Source organism: Aphidius gifuensis, linkage group LG5, assembly GCF_014905175.1.
Source record: "Aphidius gifuensis isolate YNYX2018 linkage group LG5, ASM1490517v1, whole genome shotgun sequence".
Classification (NCBI taxonomy): Eukaryota; Metazoa; Arthropoda; class Insecta; order Hymenoptera; family Braconidae; genus Aphidius; species Aphidius gifuensis.
This window is the reverse complement of record NC_057792.1, coordinates 616,732-638,664: the sequence shown is the minus strand read 5'-3', so window position 1 is coordinate 638,664 and position 21,933 is coordinate 616,732. Positions and strand designations below refer to the sequence as shown.

General features: G+C 26.6%; 1 protein-coding gene across 1 annotated transcript in view; it reads left to right on the top strand.

The window, feature by feature from the left end:
• LOC122856635 (cadherin-related tumor suppressor) overlaps nt 1-21,933 on the top strand; it is a 57,577-nt gene that overhangs the window by 11,183 nt on the left and 24,461 nt on the right. The window lies entirely within an intron of this gene.

The following is a 21,933-nucleotide window of genomic DNA, read 5'->3' as shown; positions in this document are numbered from 1 at the left end:
TTGGCCATCGCGTTTTTTCGTATATATACATGTATTTGATGATGATAGCACTCAGTGATGCGTGCAAACTTGCTTTTAACCAATACGTAATTTCTCCTGACGCATGTTATTTATCCGTTATTTTATTGTGTATTAAAAAGTCGATATTTCATCTTCATTAATAACTCACCAGTAGGTTGATCAATGTGAATATAATGAAGCGACACACAACACACTGCCCGACTTTTATTATTATTATTATTATTATTATTATTATTATTATTATTGCAATTTTATTTATAATAAAATGTACACAAATTACTTGTGATATTATTTTATTATTATGATCATTAAAATTATCATTAATTCTTGTGCTATTTTTGTGCTTATATATTTTTTTCTCTAGCAATGTTGTGCTAGCTTAATATTAAGTTGACACAACTTCTTTAATAATCAACTTATTCCAGTGAACTTTTGACCAAAATTATGTGCTTTTTATGTGTTTTTATTCTACGTTTGAATTAATTTTTTTATTTCAATACTTTTTATTTAAATAATTTTTTTTTTTTATTATTAGGAAAAAAAAAAAATTATTTAAATAAAAAGTAATTGAAATAAAAAATTAATCTAAACGTAGAACGAAAACACATAAAAAGCACATAATTTTGATCAAGAGTTCACTGGAATAAGTTAATTATTAAAGAAGTTGTGTCAACTTAATATTGAGCTAGCACAACATTGCTATTTCAGTTCTAACTATATTAGTTTGTGCCCATTGTGTTGTGCTAATTTTCTAGAGGTTAATTTTTGTTATAATTAGCTAGTAAAAAAGTGAAAAAAAAGGTCGCTTTTTTTAGATTTCTCGGGGTATTTTTGTTAATCAGTTGAACTTGAGGTGTTGGGGATTTAAAAAAAGGACATGAATGAAAAATAAAAAAAATAAAAATAGCAATGTCATTGTGTTTTTAGCAGATGTATCAGCTTTTCTGTCAAATAATTTTTTGACCATGCTTCTTTATTTTTTTAAATCTCTTTTACGTTTTTTTTTTTTTTTGACAGTCCCTGTTTTTGATGATGAGCCATCATCATAAGACTTGAAAAAAAAAAATGATTTCTTTGTATAAAAATGTGTATACATATAAAATAAAAAAAAATTTTTTTGAAGACCATTTAAAAATGTTGTGCCTTTAAAAGTGGACGCAATTATCCATCGATTCCACGTACAAGAAATGACAATTGAGTGCATCTGTGTCTGTGTGTTTATATATATTTGTTTTTTGATTAAATGAAAATGAAAAAAAAAAGTTCAAGCACGTGCATCTATCGTGTTGATAGTATACAACCATCATCAGCAAGTTTTTTTATTATTTTTTTTGAATAAGACAGAGAGACATTATAACAAGAGTTCCAGACCAATACAAGTCGCATTCCATGAGTTTCTCTTATCTCACTGTGTGTTGCTCTTTTCTCTCTTTATAAAAATTTAAACTTGTCTCTCTGTTTAGTGTGTGTGAGTGTGTGTCTGATGCTGGAGTGCCGACGACATTAAAGAACTGATATATATATTTCAAAGAATTGAAGGTACCACTCTCATTCGCTGCTTTTTGACCACACCGAAAGATTTTTTTATGTCTCTTGCAGGTATGAAAAGTAGTGACTAATCCTAGACGAAAAAAAAATATAGGTATATTTATAAAATGAATAGAAAATAAAAAAAAGGTAGCAGTTGAGAGGAAAATCTTGAAAATCTTGAAAATCTTGGTTTTCCTGCTTTACAGGTACACACAAGTCTAAATTCTTTTTTTATTTTTTTTTTTTATTTAACAGCTGTCATTAAATTCTTGGTGAAATTTTTGTGATTTAATTGTTCAGTAGTGAATTCGTATGTCGTGTGTAGAAAATACATAAACGAGAATGTTAAATTCGCATTTGAAAGACATTAAAATTCCCTACATGGAAATTGACACGTGTCTCTTTAAACCACAAATTCAAATGAAAGTAAAAATGCTTTTAAATAACAAATAAAATTATTAATTATTAGTGGTTTTAATATAAATATATTGGAGTAAATAATTTCATCGAGTTGTATGTTAATAAAATTTATAAATAGATTTTAGAAAAATATTAATAGACGCGTAGGTTTTTTCTTATCTCAAGCTTCACGGTTCAGTGGTTTTAAATTTTTTTTTTTCCATTTTTATAAGCTGCCTTTCATGTTGGGTTCGTATTATATTAACTCGTTGCTATCTGTATAGAAAAACTCCTTTCATTTATTTTTGTGAGGATCGTTGTTGTGTGCACATGTACATAAATAACTTGTGTAATTTTAAAACAAGGTCATTTCCCTTTTCCGGAGTATTCAGTATTTCTGGAATGTCAACAGAGTTTATATATTTTTTTTTTTTAAATATTTTTAATCACTCGATTGAATAACAAGTAGTAAATTTATTAATAAATAAGTTTAACCAGATTTATTTAAAAACTATTTATCACAAATGACAGTTTAATTATTAAATTATTTTTCCTGTTGAAATTAAATTTTCTAGTGAATTTAAAAATTAATTTATTACAGTTTAAATTGTAATAATTACCCAGGATATATTCATTGTAAAAATAATTTTTTTTTGTATATAATTTTGGAGCTTTTATTTGCGACTTGAACAATTTATTTAGCACAGTGATTGTCGTCCTGCCAACAACATCTTGAATATATTTTTCAAGTTATCAGTTTAAACAGCATGATACAATTTAAATAGTTATTTTAATGCATTATATTGTGGTGGTGGTGGTGGTAGATAGATAGTACATTGATAATATGACTGAGTAAAAAGAGTCGGCACAATTTCCGAGGGTGATTTTATTTTTTTTATCATCCTTACATTTTTATCTTGAAGAGAGAAGTCGATGCCTGCGTACACTAATGACCCACCGATATATACCTGATGCCAACAACTTTTAGAATCTGTCTACCTGTTTTTTTTTTTTTTTTTTTATTATTTTAAAAACATTTTACAAATTTTTCCCTCGTCGCATTTCGAAATTCTTTTCCACTGAAAAATCAGCTCCAATTGTCTCTTTTTTTTTAAATGTTTATACAGCAAACTATTTGCTAAAGAGAATTATATAAAAAAAAAAAAAAAATGATTCCAATTGAAAAGAAGATGTTGAAAAAGAATAAAAAAAAATTGCAACGAATGCATTATTACTATACGAGTCGTCATGGGGTGTGGTAAATAATAATATTATAAACTCAACTGGAAAAGAGAACTCTCACACGAGAAATCTCTATGGATTATTTTCTACCTCTATTTTTTTTCTTCTATATGCAATTGTATATATCTTTATAAGATTATACATTATTATATACACATAACAATGGTGTACATATGTCGCCGAAGTAGAGAACGCACACGACTCTCTGTCTTGATTTTATTTTTTTTTATTTTTTTTGCACGGACGCAATTACCGGGGGGCGTCTTTGCCACGCTGGACTCTTCTTCATTAATTTTTTATTTTTTATTTTTCATACTCCATGAATATATATATATCGCCCACGCTTTAATTCCACACCATCATAATTTTATCTATTCAAAGTCTCTCACATGCACACGCTTTGACAAGACACTCACACTAAAATGCTCTTCAATTTTTCATTTTCTTTTATACTCAATAATGAAAAATAAATAAAATAAAATAAAATGAAAAGAATTAAAATGTTTAGTTGTATATTTTTCACAAAGACCATTTAAAAAATTAAAATAAAAAAATAAAATTTATATAAATCATTCTTGCTCTTGCTCTTGCTCTTGCTCTCTCTCTGCTCTCACATTTTTAAAAGAAAAAAAAAAATTATAATAACGGAAATGCCTTTTTTTTTTTTTTTTCCATCACCTTGATGGTTTTATTTTTAACCGGGACAATTCCTAATCAAAATTACCTTCGTGCTCCCACAGTGTCAGCGTGAATTAGCACACCGCCCTTTGTTTGCGCCTTCTTTTGCCTCAGGAATGCCGTGCCCTTTTTTTTATTCATATATATTTATTCTGCACCTCACGCGTTCTCAAGCTAAAAACAAAGTCAAAGAATACGCATCTATAATAATAATGTGAATTAAAAAGAACGTATATAAAAAGAAAATTTATTTCTAAATAAATAAATATCAAGATGAAATTAAAGAAGAAAAGAAAAAATTATTATCATACTTGCAAATCTTGTCTCTTGGTTTAAAAAAAATATATAGTATTGGTTCACATAGTGCTTGACATTAATTTTGAATTATTATTTATCCCCCTGTTATTCAGGGTTAACTTGGGGGGTGAGAGGGAGGAATGACTGGTTCATCTTGACCTCGGCTATATATTCATATCCATGCAAATATATATAAAATATGAATTAGTGTTACTGGGTCGAATATAAATTATAAAAAATATAAAAGATTTGAAAAATAAAATAAGGACAATACTTTTGTTTATTTATTTATTATTATTATATTCATTTGCGGCATGTATGATTTATCACAATGTCGAAAGCAACTAAATATAGTCGATGAGGCGTGTATGGTATATGTCTTTTGTATTTTTCTTTGACCATCATCATCCAACCGAGACGAGACGAGAAAGACGTGTCACATTTGAAATCAAAAGAAGATACTTTTTTTTCTTTTAACTAAGAAATAAAATTAAACAAAAAAAAAACAACTTGAGTATAATAATAAATAAAAATTAAATGCAATGGGGGGACAATGGACTAAATTACGAGTGAGAAATATTTTTTTTTTTTTTTTTCATTTTATTTCTATGGATTCAAGACAAGTTGGGGTTTTTTTTTTTATATTATTTTTGGGACTCGTTTGGGACTCGAGACCCATACGACCCACGCATTTTCTGGTAGTCGCATTGATATCATCTTGGTTAAAAATCTCGCAAAGAATTCACTGTCGATAAAAATAATATTTTTTTTTTTTTTAAATAAATATTTTCTCTTCACTTGATTATATCAATCATAGTATGTATTTTTGTGAAATGAAAAAAATATTTAAGTAATGCTTTTTATCATTAAATTATATTTTTTTTTATTTTTGTAAAAGTGAGGCACGTATGCCCCACGGCCTCAGTCATACAAGTCCCAGTACATATAGTGATAGCAGAGAAAAAAAAAAAAAAAAAAAGGGAGGCTGCTTCATTGGACCCTGTCTTATCGGGCGTACATCCTCACCCAGGACGATTAGCATAATGTCTGCTGAACGCGGTGTGCGTACCTACATAAACCCTTTTTTTTTTTTCAAAACTTTTTTCTTTTTTTTCCACTTTGACTCTTTTATATTCTTTATTTCTCTAACACCACCTCCATGGATCTACTCTTCCAATTTATTTTATTTCTTCTAAAATAAATTAAATAATTAAATCTATTTACCTAATCAATTAAATTGATATAAATATTTCCAAGAAAAATATGATGAATTTTGATGAAATAGTTAATATTTTTTCTTCGCTTCTTCAATTAAAACAGGAAGTTAAAATACAAGTAGTTATAATATGAAAACAATCGGTGGGAAAATCAAGACAGTTCAAGGCTGTTACAATATATATTAAATTGCTCAAGGAAAAAATGAAAATAAAAAATCAAATTGAATTTATATTTAGCCTTGTTAATATATAATAATGCTGCTGTTGGGGAAAGTATAGTTTTTTTGATTTGCATTTAACAAGAGTTTCATGGATCGATAAAAGGTGAAATTGCGAAAAAATATCAAAAGAGGAGAAGAACAGAGAGTAAAAAAAAAAAAAGGGAAGGGTAACAATGCCATGGCAATCAGTATGGTGCACAACAGCATCAGGATCATCGAGGCCGCCACGAGTAGAGTACCAACTTCTCCACCAGAATCAGCACCCATCGATACATCAGGGTGGTGGTGGTGGTGGTGGTAAAGATGAAAGAGGCTAAATAAAAATTTTGTTCAACTATATAGCCACTTGCACCAATACATTTATATTATTTTTTATATACATATATTGTCGTCTTGAAAAGAGGGCCTGAGGATTCAAGTATATAAAAATGAAAAAAAATAAAAAAAAAAAAAGTAGTATGGGTAAAAGTTTGGTCAGCCTTGCTTCCTCTTCTTCTTAATTTTTTTTTGTTATTTTTAAATTTTTCTTGTTCTTCTTCTTCTTCTGTTGCTGCTGTTGCTGCTGCCACTGCTATTATGGCCAATAATTCATTGAGTCACTGCCAAGTCTTCTTCATCTTGTCTTATTTTTTATTTTTTTTTTCATTTTACTTTTTACTCTCTTGACTTTCCAACCAATAATGTGACTTTTTTTCATTATTATTATTACTTTTATAAATATATAATATGAAAAAGCCCCTAAATGAGAAAGAATATATGAATTTGTAAATTTTAAAATACATAAGAGTGTGTGTGTGTGGATAGTAGGGGTGTTGGGAAAAATTCAAACACTTATGCCGGCATAAAATACCTGCCAAATTTATCATTTTAACAATTTTTAAAATAATTAGATACTCAGTTATCTTTTGCAATATAATGTTATATCAGTTGTATTATTATTTAAATTTATTCAATGTAAGACTGCTTTACTGAAATGCTCAATTATACCATGTATAAACCAAGTATTATAAATGTTTTTAAAAAAATAAAATAATATGTATATTGTATATTATAAATATATATCTTTGGCCGCAACTTTGTATTTTATATATATTTACAATAATAATATATATATTATTATAATAGTATTAAACTTTCACTTTCAATTTTTTATTTACTTGGAAAATTCGCGACACGACCAATCGCTTTCTTTTACGTTAAATTGATATTGTTTTTTTATTTTTTTTTTTATTTTTATGTTTATATTGAAAATTTATGTTTGAATATAAAATTTAAAAATTGTTTTTTACCTTTTTTATTGGAGGAATATATCAAGTGACAAATTTGTGGATTTTATTTTATTTAAATTGATGATTTATTCAATTTGAAAATTTGAAAAAAAAAAACAATAGACTTAATTTTTTTACCCGGGAATTAATTAATTTCAATTACCTAAATTTCTTACATGGCCATAAAAGCTGCAATTTAAAAAATAATTTTTTCACTCTAGAAAAAATAAAAAAAAAAAAGCAGCCCCAAATGGCACTTACAATTTTTTTTACTTTTAATGCGACAATATGTACTTAATTTTATTGACATAATAATGAAAATAATTCAATTGAAAAATTATATGTATTACAAAGTATATAATGTTTGCGTGTGATGATGAACAATTTAATATACTTGGAAAATATTATCATCATGAAAAACTTTTTATGATATTTGTTACTATATTTATAGTTGAAGACGTCGTAACATATACCTTTTGATCGTAAAACTCAATTCACGGATGTCCGGGGCGTCGACAATTCGACATTTATATTTTTACTTTTATTTTTTTTTATTATTTTTTATATCTTCACACAAAATTCCCATATTCCAACATTTCAAATATTATATTATATTGCATGTGTTTTATTTATTTTTTTTTTTTTTCAAACTTGAATATATATTTTTTTTTTGAGTATAAAAACGACATGGGTATACTAAAAAATTGAAGCCACACATTTGCAGATTGTAATCGGCAATCTTTAAATATTTTTATATCTCATGTAATTTTTTTTTTTCGATATTATAATATCATTATAATACAAATAATAATCGCGCCCCTTGAGGCGCCTCTGACGACAGGTCTCCTCATATATGGATCCCACTCTTTGCTTCTATATATTTTATATATATTTTCATATTTTTTTGTTTTTTATTTTTTTTTTTGATAAAAAATAAAATACTTTTTACTTGTTGGGTAGTTTTTTCGGTTTGTACCAAGTGCCCAGGGGGCAATCGCGGCGGCGGCGATGTATTTTAAATTTTGAAATTCCACAGTGCGTCGATCTCTCTGAAAATGTTTTTTTTAATTTTCATTTTTTTCATTTTTTATATATACATTTACGTCTTTCTTTGATCGTCTTTTTAAACCTTGGCCCTTAACATTATATTATGTACTATTCCACGCCAATTTTTTTTTTAATTTTATTTTTTTTTTATATATTTCATTTTACGACTATACTCTGCGCCTGAATGCATTCACAAAATTTACGGTGACGTGTATGAACGTCGTTTAAAACATGCACATAAATGCAAACTTAGAAAATATATATTCAGTCGAAAAAATAAAAAAATTATAATTTTATTCGCGATGTCAAAAAATAAAAATAATCATGTGTCGACATATTGTTATTATCCAATTTTATTAATCATTTAAATTTATAGAAAAACTAAAAAACAAAATGACAATTAATTTTTATATTTAAAAATAAATTTTTTCCAAATAAATATTCTTTTTTTTATTTCAAATAAATAATTGTTATTTGTATTATTCAGTTGGTTTGTTTGCTTTATATTTTAAAATGCTTCTGATTTTTTTATTTTCCTATTTTTATCTTCCACCTTTTTTCTCATCTGAATTAACGACTTTAACATATCGTAACTATAAAGATAAAAAAAAGATACGTAAATATATATCAAAAGGGCCAACTTTTGTTTTCTTCCTTGGTTTTTCTTATCTCGCTGATTTTTTTTTTGGGACTTTACCTTCTTGGTCCTTCTATATTTTGTCCCCATGAAACACACACAGTGTGATAAATCCTTCGAAAACAACATCGTAATGACTCCTACTATATATTATTCTATATATGCATATCATGTAACATATATTACATTTTTTTTTGCTCTCATTTTCTTAAATCTATCCAACAAAAATTTTATCTGACAGTAAAAAAAATCAACAAAAAAAAAACACACACAACTAAACTTCCAACAACATATTATTAACATTTTTAAAACCTCCCTCCGGTGTATGACAAAATAAACCGAGTTCAATAAATATATTTTCAATAAAAAAAAATTAAATCGTTATATATATAAATGATGATAATAATAATAATAATAAAAGTAGGCAGTATTTGTCTCCTGAGGGATGAAAGACTGATGTAGTAGTATTTTTATTTATTTTTATTTTTCATGCACAATTTAAGATCATTAAATGAAAAATAAAATATAAAGCGCCTATCAGACGCCGGAAAAATCAAATTCTTCGATCTAATATATGTGTGTGTGTGTGTGTGTGGGTTGAATTAAAAATATAGTGGGGATAATTGCAAGAGAAGCCGCCGGGTTCCGGCAAAGAAGTCTTGCTGAATAAGATAAGAGCATGCCGATAACGATTTGGACCCTGCGGGAACACAACTCTCAACTACGACCATCAGACTCAAATCCCAACACACACACACACACACACACATGTCTTTATTTTATTTTTATTTATTTATTTCATATGCATTCAAGGATTAAAAGAATTCTTGATTTACTCTTTTTTCATTTATACATATATTTATCATGTAAAAAAAAAAATTTTAAAAACATCAAGAAACTAAATTGATAATGCAATGAATTTATTTATATGTTTGTTTTTTTTTTTTTATATTTATACACACACTTACAATAAGTCGTTGGTTTTAAAAGCCAGTTAAAAGAGTTGAAAAGTTAAGAAAATGTGTCTGATTAAATTCACTCAAGATACTGGGGGGTCTAGTTGTTGTGGAATTTTTCATTTGATTATTATATACTTACGCCAGTGTTGAAAAAAAAAATAATATTAAAATATTAAAAAAATGCTAATTTATTTGTGGTTGAGAAAAAAAAAATATGAGAAATTATTTTTACAAATTGGAGGATACTTGATGCACATGTTATGGGTTTTAGTAAATTTTTTTTTTTTTTTCATAGAAATAGATATGTGAGTCATAATTTTGTTAAAATATAAAATTATAAAATTTAGGGTTGCAAAATATATTTAAGCCAGGAGGTTTTAACCTTGTGAAGTTGCCTGTCAAGGACAGGAGGGACGTTCCAAAGTATTTCGTTTTATTTCTTTACTCAATTGAGATTTTTTTTTTAAGTTTTTTTTTTTTAAACCCTTCTCTTACTTTCTTTTTTTCCTCAAGTCTTTTTTATTATTTTCCTTTCTTTTTTGCAAGTACTTTTTCATTTTTTTTTTTTTATTGTTTTTTCATTCTCCAGCTGCCTTAAAACCCATTGAATCGAATCTCGACACGTGACCGTTACTTTTCGACGTCCCACCGGCGCCTTTCGATTAATCGATTACGACTTATCACAAATCAGACGTTTTCTTGATTCAAATAAAAAAAAAAATTCAATGATATTATAATAAAAAAAAAAAATAAAAAATAACTTTGAGTGAATAAATTCACTTGAGTTATGCTGTACTTGTTTATAATATGTTGAAAAAATTTATATATGACTGGTGAAATCTGCTCAGTTTGGATAGAGAGATCTCAATCGAAATCATAGAATTTTTCTCTCAACAAATCACTCTCCTCAATTTAAAATAATTTATAAATTTCAATTTACAAATTATTATATCATCCAGTTCTGCAATTTGCATTAACAAATTTTCATTTTTCTAAATTATAAATTTGTATTTTTACCTTTCACTTAAATCACACCCTGAAAATATTCAAAGAAGATTTAAAAACAAAATAAATAATAAAAATAACCTGCCAATTCATAAAAGTATATAAAAAAATTTGAAAAAAAAAAAAAAATCAGCAAAGGGTTAACTATTAAATTGCACACTGTGTTATTACTGTATTATAATAACGATGATATTATTGTTACGCGACTAATACCGAAAAAGAATTTTATCATGATAAAAATAATAAAAAATAAATATCGTATATTAAAGAAAAAATAAAAAAATTAATAAATAATAAAAATAAAGTACCGAAAAAAAACGGGTGCGCACGCTCACGCGGTATACACTTTACGTAACTCGTTAATGGGCCCATTCATTAGACTGGTATATAAAGCTACCTTCACTCTCGTTGCATCAAAAAAAAAAAAAAAAAAATATTTAAAAACAAAAAAATATTATATATACACACACAAAGAGAGAGAATAATTTTTTTTCCTCATAATTGGAGGATTTTTTTAGTTGGCTTACTAGTTGATCAAAGTACGATTATAAATTCTCGTGTTAAAAATCGTGCGTATCGCCAAAAGCATAAATCACCTCTGATTTTTCTTTTGTTTTTTTTTTAAATTTTTTTTTAGGACATATATACACACATACATCGTGAGCTTCGTGATTCTTTGATTTCGATTTTAACGGATCACGTGTACTACCAATATAACGTGCAAGCCAAAACCAATGATCGGATCCACAGATAGATTCACTTAAAAAAATATATAACATATTCTTTTTTTACTCTTTAAAATAATTTATATAAAAAAAAGCAATTCGGTGTGTGTGTGGATTTGAAAGAGAGGTGAATTACGCTATATACTTTGATGTGTTGAATCGTGAGAGAAAAATATATCAAGATTTTTTAGATGAAATAAAAAAAGTAGGGCAAATATTTATTTTTTATATTAGCACATGAAGAATAGACTTTGAGATTTTAATCAAATGTTTAATGTAGCTTTAGCTGCCACGATATTATCCGTAAAGCATGTTCTCTCATAGCCTGTCAAATGAAGCCACTGTGAATGGTCAGATAAAACATTTAATGCCACATTAATGATATTCATATTAATAAATAAAATATTCATCTGAAGAGTCACGGTGGCAAAGTGGCCACATATTTATTTAACAATATATATTAATAAATTAAATCAAAATGAAAAAAACTAGTTAAACAGGTGTCAAGAATCAATTCACAAACTATACATAAATAAATTGATGGCAAGTCGTGACATTTTTTAATAGGAGCAGCAACTTCATGATGTTGTTTAAAAGAAAAAATTATTATAATAAAATATCATGAAAAGGCTTGGTACCGTTTGATACTTGCACGTTTTTTTTTTTATTTTTAAATTGGTTATATGCGATTTATAAAAGAAAAAAAAAAAAACTTTCACACTAATATAATTGATTTGTGAATTTATTAAAAATAAATAAATATCTTTGAGGTAAAAAAAAATAAAAATACTTTTCACAAGATCTCACATGGCTCTATGAGGTGTTACATTTACAAAGCCATAATTCATTATTTTCTAATTTAACGATTATGCGGATAAAACTGGATATAGGATCATTAGTAAATATTTTAAATTGATTATAATAAATTGAATGAACATGATTAAAATTTAACAGTGTAAATTGATTCTCGTCTAACTTGATTTCAAGCAACTGTTTAATTACAAAGTTTGTACTTTATGATGTTGTGGTGGTAATGCAGCAAGTAGGGCTTGTGAAGACAGGTTTTGTTTAATGATAATCAAACAACTTGGTGTGTATATATATTTTTGTCTAACATGCGAGTTGATTTTATGGAAAATATTGCTAGATTATTTCTGATCAATTAAGTTTAAATTCACTTTGTCAGTCATTTACTCTTTTATTTATCTCTGGATGATTATAATGATCATCATGCTTAATCGATTAACAGAAAAAATTATATAAAATATATATATGGGATTTTTATCTCACTCGCACTTTCAATTAAATCATTATTGATGAGTCGAGACTTCCAGAGTGTCGACAGTTACAATTTGTGGGCATCGTGTCTACACAACTATCATCGTATTATGTATCAACAACTATATAATAAATAAATTGATCATCATTTTTACATTTTTTTTTTTTTTTATATAAAATGATATCGGTGAAAAAAAAAATGTATCGAGAAAACCGGAGACCACTTGATGGTCTTCTTCTTCTTCTTCTTTTTGTGATTTTTATTTTTTATTTTATTTTTTTTTTCATAACCGATAATGTTACATGACAAAAAATATATTAAACTTTTTCACCTTAAAACATGAATTGTGATATGGTTTTAATTTTAATTGTGGTAGAAAAAAAAAATGAATATTTTTTTAAATTTATTTAATTTACTTTTTCAATTAATTTTATGAAAAAACAATTTTCTATAAAATTTATTTACTCATAAAAGAAATTAAAAATATAATTATCATATTAAATAATTAAAAAATATATATATTAATAAAGATATTCCAGAGATAATAAACCATGAAAAAAAAAAATCATAAAAATTAATAAAGGTGTATAAATAATAATGAACGAAAAAAAAATATAAATATCAAATTATTGATGATGGTGTTTTTGGACTTTTTCAAGACAATATTGTATATGAGAATAAAACATCATATGCAAGTGGCTTGGGTTGGGCCAATATGTATAAACCTCATATATTGCAAAGAGAAAAAAAAATAAAAAATAATAATAAAAAATTAAAGAAGCCTACGGCTAGCATGCTATGGTTTGTGTTCACCAAGGGAACCAACAAGAAAAAAATATAGTCTCAAGCTGAGAAGCTATACTCTTTTCTTGATTTTTATTTTTTTTATTATATATATATTGGTATTTTATTATTATTCTGGGGGGGACTATATAGTCACAATTATTATAATATATTTTTAAAAATCAACAAAAATATACATACTAAATTATTTTGAATTCGAAATAATAAATTTTATTTCGAATTTGAAATAATAAATTTTATTTTTCTCTCTCCATACATTTGTGATAATTTTATTTCTCAAATATATATTGCAGAAATAATAAATATATAAAAAAACAAACAGATGGATTAAGTGACTTTTAAAATCGAAAAGAATCTTGTTCAGTATGAGACTTTTTGATAGTGAAGAGTTGTTTCATTGGAGAGTCTACATATTGTGGCTCTCAGCAATGCAATATAGTTTCTCTCAGTGAGATAAGACTTTTTTTTTATAATAAAAATATATGTGCAAGCAAGAAGAAGAGATGCAACAAAAATAAAAATTGCCCACGTTTTTTTTTGGTATCATCATCATTGTCATTTTGGTTTTAATTTTCGTCATCATCGTTATTGTTGCTGCTGTTATTTTTTTGTTGTTAATACTGGTTGCTTTTACTTTGTATATTATATTGGCCTCGACTAAATGTACAACAACAACAACAACAACAACAGCAACAAACTTGCAGAAAGTCACTAAAGAAAAATTCATATATGAAACGTTTGCATTATTGCCCACGGCCTACAAATTTTTATATACATAAAATTTTCTTTCTCTTTCTCTCTTGTTCTCTTGTACTTATTCTCTTGAATGTGCAACAAATAACACAATGCCGTGTGTATATTATATGTACCTATATAAAATGTAAAAATAAATATTAAGTACCAACGAGTTGGAGGTTGCAATACTTGCCTGACCAGGAGAATTGTATTTTTTATTTCATTTTTTTTTTTTTGACGGTCTTACGCGTGTCATATACCCACGCTTTAAATATATATACACGCGTGAATAAGCCTATTGCTAAACTAACATTATACCACTGTTGTTGTTGTGTGGATATATTTATAACCATCTCAACTTTACAGACATCTTTTATACAACTTTTCTTTTATCCAGAAGTTAACAAATAAAAAAATTACCAACTTGTTTTTCTTCTTGCACTTTTTTTTTTTTTTTTTTAAATATACAAGAAAAATTCCAAACATTTTCATCATAAATACTTTATTTTCCAAGAAATTCTATGTGAAATAATAAAAAATGGAAATACAACATTTTTTTGTTTATTTTTTATTTTAATATTTTATCTATAAAAGAATTTTTCATCTGTCAATTTTTATAAAAAAACATTTTCATTAGTCGGACGTCAACTAGACTAAAATGGAGTAAAAAAAAAAAAAAAGTATGTCACCTTATTACGTGTGTAGATTTTTTCTTCGACACCCACATGATCTGTTGGAGTACCTGGAATTCCGTATGATTTAAAAACCAAAAAGCCGCATAGACACATAATTCTCTCTCCTCCACACAAAAATCAGTATGTGTCTCCATCATAAAATTCCAATCGACATACATAATCTTTTGCTTTATATATTTAAAAATTTAAAACCGCTATATTAATCCACTGGATTAATATTTATTGAAAGGAAATAAATGTGAGGTAAAAAAAAAAAAAAGTTATTAACTCGATTGGAAATTCATCATTTCTAAGTGGGTGATTCTGCGGGTGAGACACTTGGATTTCTTGGGGAGTAGCCCATGTGTAACATGTACATAATATATTTATAAAATAATAATAATAAATATTGGTTTATATATTTGCTGTTGAATAACCAAGTGTGTATATTTGTACTACTTTTTTTTTTTTTTTTTTTTCGAGCAAGTATTTTACTCTTTGCTTGACTACTCAACCGCCGCTGCCGCCAACAACACCAACACCACCAATGCCACCGTTGTTGTTGTCGTCGTTGTGGACTAATCGTTGTGTCGACACCCTCGTTTCTTGATTGGCTGGTTTTTATCGTTTTATCGTGCGCCATGCCCTTTCAATGAAATCCATTGCAATTATGGCGCCTTTATTTTTCATACACCAAAAAATATATAACTAATAACTTTCACAACAATAAAAAATAATCATTATAATTATCAATTATTATTGAAAAATATATTAGCTATCAATTATTTTACATAAAAATGTTCTGATTTATTTTTAAATTTATATAAACACTCATTGAGTAATTACAAATTATTATTTGCAATTTTTTTTTTTTTCTTGTAATTTGATAAAATTATTTTGGTCAATTGATGAGACATTAAATAAAAAAAATAAATTAAATATTAATAGAAATTAATTTTAATAGATTTTGTCTATTTCGAAATTTAAATTTTTTTTCTTGGAAATTTTTATGACATTGTTAATTGATTATTTATATATTTATTTAAATAAATTTTTTAAAATCTTTTTCACTAATTTTTTAATACTTACTCCTTTTTTTTTTATCTCTTAAAATATGTTTTAAAAAATTATATTTTTTGGCAAAATATATAACACGTCGATGAATATATACGCATAAATGTATTCGCGGTAAAAATTTTAAGCGTATTGCCGGTAGCATCGGCGGCCGTCTTTCAATTAATAACGTGATCATAGGTTGTTAGGTATACAACCCATCTCGCCAGACGCTTGCCCTTAAAAAAAATTTTTTTTTTTATATTTATTTATTTACTTACATCAACTCTTTTTATATATATTTTTTTTTTAAATATATTTTTCCCATCGAACAAATTTAATGTTGCTTTTTATTTTAAAAAAAAATATTTTTTCTTTAGCATTTTATTAACATCTCGAATTTCTACATTGAAAATGAGATAAAAAATTAATAAATTGATAAGAAAATAAAAATAATGATTAAAAATTAACAAGGAAAAATGAGGTGATATAGATTGCCATTAAAATATTAACTTGGTGGCATTAATTTGAAGTGCGTATGGCAAAAAGACACACTGTAATTTGATGCCATCTTCAGCTAATTAGCAAATATATTTATTTTCATTTTTTTCAAAATATTATTTATAATTTTTATTGACTTCAATGTTGTTGTTTAATATATTTATTTATTTTTTTAACGTCTAAAGTATCATAAAAATATTTTTTTCAAAAACCACAAAATTTTATTGGCTTCACTTTCTTTATTTTTTTTTCAAACTTAATATTCTCAGTTTTCAATTTTAATCATCATCATCATCAACATCATAATAATCAATGAAAAAATAATATATTTATATTTTTTTTCTATCAATAAGATAAGAAATGCCTGAGGAAAATTCAAATGCCATTAGTCTCGAGTCAAAATAAAATAATAAAAATAAATCCCCGGAAATTCGATGGAGTTCATGTCTCTTCTTATAATGTTTGCGACCAAACAAGATACATGCGATTATTCATATGACTGGCGATCCTATCAAGACTAGTGCGCCAAGTAACTCTTTATTTTTTTTATCTTCTTGGTCTTGAGCTATCTCACTCACAGCTTTAGCTGAAACGGTATCGTTGAACGCCATCAAGATAGGTATGCGCACCTTTTCCACCACCACCAACATCAGCATCACCATCACCACAACCCCCCATATGTAACATATAGACATTTGTGCATGCTTGCTCACAAGTTGAATCAAACTTCAGCATCATCAGCAGCAGCAATATAAGACAGAGTCATTGGTCGTCGCTTAGCCTTTCGCCTCTTGTCTCTTCTTGCTTCTTGCTTGGTCCAATACATTCAAATTAAACTTATATATATACCTGCCAATCTTTTTTTTTTTTTTTTTTTTTATCAACTATCCAACATGCATGTGGTGCATCAAAGATTTCTATCTGTCAACCAGTCTGTCAGTTGGGTTAAAATTTTCTCAAACACACCCAATATTATTTTTTTCGAAATATAATTTTCTCTTTTTTTTTTTTTTTTTATTAATAATAATACTTTTTTTTTCTTGTATAGAAAAAAAAAATTGAATATTAAGAAAAGTGGAAGAGACAAAGTAGAATGAATCGTGCATGACCCAAAGAAAAACTCCTGCTGTGCCGACTCGATCCGATCGGTTGATCCCCGCGACCGAGCACTCTGACACGCTGATAAAATCTTTATTTTATATTTTTCCTTTTTTTTTTATTTGTGCTCAACTTAACAATATAGTATAACCAATATGCATTGTATATATATATATACATCAGTCGTTGTTGTTGTTGTTCTTCTTATTTATTTATATATTATTATATAGTCTAAATAATAAATGGTATCCTGGGACTGATGCCCAAAGATGCTGGCTTGAAAAAAAGATATAGAAAAACTGGCATGACCTCTCGTTACTGGATTAACATCATTTTATTATTATTGTTATTATTTATTCACTTCCTACTGCTATTAACAGCCCACACTATGGTTATTTTTGTCCACTCATACAACTATTATAAATATAAATTTAAATTTAATGCCGCTGTCTATTGTAAATATGGGATCATTTTGCTTTATTTCTTGCAAATATATTTTATAATAATTTTCTATATTATTTAAAATATATATTAGCATATTATTAATTTTGCAAAGAAAAAAAATAAATTTGGAATTAATTTAAATTATTAAATTTATTTATTTGAAACATTTTGAACAAGTTTTATATTAAACGACACGATTAATTGATCCCGTTTGACTTGTCACTGTTAGTCTTCATGGAGTCTTCGTCTTTGCTCAGCCGGTGGCGAATAAAACCACCGGTTTGTCCTGGCCAAACCGTCAGATAGCATCTCAGTGAGTTGACAAATGTTTTCGTGCGGTAAAAGAAGTAAAAGAATAAACAAAAAAAAACCAAATTTTTTTTATTTAAATAAAATTAAAAAAAGAAGCAATGGGCGCAGTTCTTTGGATACCGATTGATCGTCTGATCCTATCAGTTGTTTTTTTTTTTTTTTTTCTTTCTTTCGATCTTTCAAAGCTCTTGTTTTTATTATTTTTATATTTAATTCAGTGTAGCTATGGATTAATTTTTATTAATTTTATTCTATTGAAGTAACAATGAATTATTCAAAAGAGAATATTTAAATTTTAATAATATTTTTATACATAACGACAAATGTGAATTTTCAATTGATTCATGTGTCTCAATATTCCCACAATTGTTAAAAATAAATTGCTGCAATTACAGCTGACAATGTCTAGAATAAAAAAAATATATATTTAAAGCACGTTTTTTAAATTTATTTACAATGAAAAATTGATTATCATCATTGTCGTTTTATGATTTATAAATAATCAAGCAATAAGTCAACGTGACCATTGACTAAAAAAATATTCTCACGATCGATTTATCGATCATCTTCTTTACACATATATTGCCTCATTATTTACATGTAAAAAAATGAAAATAATTTTAATCAAGTATTTTACATATTGAACAATAAATAACATTGATAATAGAATAGTTAATCGATTGTATATATATATAGTATAACGGGGCGTTAATTCAAAGTGGCGACGTGTAAGCACCGTTGATGTGCCCACCCCGATGAACCAGACTGCAAATCAAGCGCGTGATGATGAAACGACTCAAGGTGGAAACCGGAATTACGCGAGTTTGCAAAAAGACGCGCACAATCTTCAATAGGCAGCAACATCAACAAAAAAAAAAGGCAAAAATTAAATGAACAAAATAAAAAAATAAATAAGAAAATAAAACAAGAGGTGTGCTTTAAGTTGAGATGCGTGATGATGATGATGATGCAAACGAGTGAGGTGAACATACATTTACAACAACATACGCGTATATTCACATAGTAGCATATTATATAAAAATAAATAATAATAATAAAATATATATATAAGCATGTTACTCGGTGTATAAATAATAATAAATAATAAAAAAAAAAAAAATAAAATAATAGAAGCTGGTTGACTGGTGCTGCTGTTACATTGGGGTTGCTGCAACTTGCTGCTGGAAAACCAAGTTGTTTTTTTTTTTTTTTTCTTATTTTAAATATCGTTGACACTTGGCGATATATTAATATATGTATAAAATATTTTATATATATATATATTTAAAGCTAAAGAGACCCCCCACATGCGACAAATGGAATGTGATTAAACATTAAAGTCTCGCTTCAGCTTGAAGATTTACATTAATTACATGAAAATTAATTGTTATATCATTTTAACAAGTTTATCGATAAATTATTATTATTTATTTATAATAATAATGTCAAATTTTACATGTCAGTTGTATTATAAATAATAAATACATACTGTCTACGATGTAAACAATTTTTTTTTTCCTCTCGCTCTTTATTTTCCTCTCTCAATACAGCCAATAATAATGACAGAGATTTCATTCTTTGATGCTAAAAATGATAATAATAATATAGCCTATACAATGTATATCACTTCCGTGATCTTTGTTCAGTGAATAAGGGGCAATAGTTACAACGGCGCCGAGACGATTACCACTTTAAAGTATAATATCAGGCGTCGGATTTTCACCAACACCACCACCACTAACACTTGTTGCTGGTGCACATAATTTTTTTTTTTTTTTTTCATTTATTTATTTATTTATTTATATAGTGCCATCAGAAAAATATATAAATTAAATTTAAAAAATAATAACAAAATCAACAAACAACCGGTTTTATTTTGTTTTTTCGATTTTGTTGCTTACTCTTTTAAAATACTATATACACACGCACTCTGATGCGAATCGATCTCACCCCGCAAGAGAAAAAAAATTTTTTTTTATTTTTTTTTCGATTCATTCGGTTTGTTAAGTATTTATATACACTATCTGTCCATCCATTCCATTCCATATATACACCACCACCAGCCAGCTATATATATGCAAGTTGCTTATATACCGCGGAGATCGAATCATTAACGAGAATCAAATATTACCTCCTTTTTCTCCTCTTCATCCTCTCTCATCTTCTTCTTCGTCTTTTTCTTCAACTTTTTCTCCGTCTTTCACATTATTATTTAATATTTATATTTAAAAAAAAACCAACTACTACCTGCACCGTAAACTTTTGTCAATAATATTTATTTACTTTGTTTTGACAGAAAGTCATAATTTCATTTTAATAATAAAAAAAAAAGAAATTCCTTTTTTTTCATTTTGAATAATAATGACCCCCCTTTGTGATAGAATTTAGTTGAAAAATAATGATAATAATTTTACCAGTTTAAAATGAATATTTTGCAGAAAAAAAATGAAATTAAATTTTTAATTAAATGTATAGAAAAATAGCTGTTTTATATATGATAAATAAATAAATACGAAAAATATTTTTATTGGAAAAAAAAAAAGGATATATGGTAAACAATTATATAATTAATATTGATTTAATGATGATTTTTGAGTTGATTGGACTGATAGCTGATGTTGGCTATATCAGCATATGTTTTTAATATTTTATTTAAAATTGATCATTGAATTGCGATAAGATTGAAATACACGAGTCAAAAGCAACATCTTTGGTACAGTGGAATTTGGCTTTATATATATTTTTTTTATTTTTGGAGCGAGGAAGATCCTCGATCAATCGTTTGGGCGTTCCTTCTCGGGGGCCTCAGCCTTTTTTTAAATTTTTTTTCGGAGTCTACCGTTTCACTTGAATAATAAACACACACACACACACGAATGAAATAACAAATCAACAATATACTTGATTCTAAGTCTGATGATGCATCGTGCAACAGATGCCCCATTTTAAGAAATTATTCTAGGAACGAAAGCTACAGGTGTCTTTTCTCTTTCTTTTTTTTTTTAAGGTATTTTTTTATTATTATTGATGAATTGGTCTTTCTAAAAAAATTAATAAAAATACCCTTGCGTGTCATGAAAGTTTATATATAAAATTTATAAACTGACACTGTAAAAAAATTTTTTGTTTCAATAATTGAATTAAAATTTTTCTTCCATTTTTAGTTTTCAAATTAATTCTCAACTTTTCATTGAAGAATTTTTCCTCTTTTTTTTTTTAAATATATAAAATATAATTTTGAGTTTATCAAATGGTGATGTTTACAGATAATTGGTATATAGTAATTACTCTTCTTATGAGTCATAAAATACTTGAAGTATTTAACACAAGTTTTTAATGAAATACCTTTAAAATTGAGGCTACTTGTTTTTTTTTATTTATTTATTTTATTTGTATCAATTAAAATAAAAAATTAAATAAATATATTAAAAGACAACAACATTTATCGATTTACCATTGCTACTGGCTTCGATAAATATTTATAGAAATTGCGTGACCGTGTGTTTGACTCACCGCGAGAGAGCGCTCTTGCGTGACCGAAAAAATATTATTTTGCCACGCGTAATTTACTCGTGTAATAAATAAGATCTGAGGTGAATTTTGGCGAAAAAAAAAAAAATACATATTCCAAAATAAAATGTAAAAGAATAAATATATATAATGAATTGAAAATAAATTTAAAAAAAACTCCAAACAAAACTCTATAGAAATAAAACGAAAAAAAAAAAAAAAAAAAAACTTTTTCGCATCGAAAAAATTAACAGCAGTAGCAACAGATATCAAGATA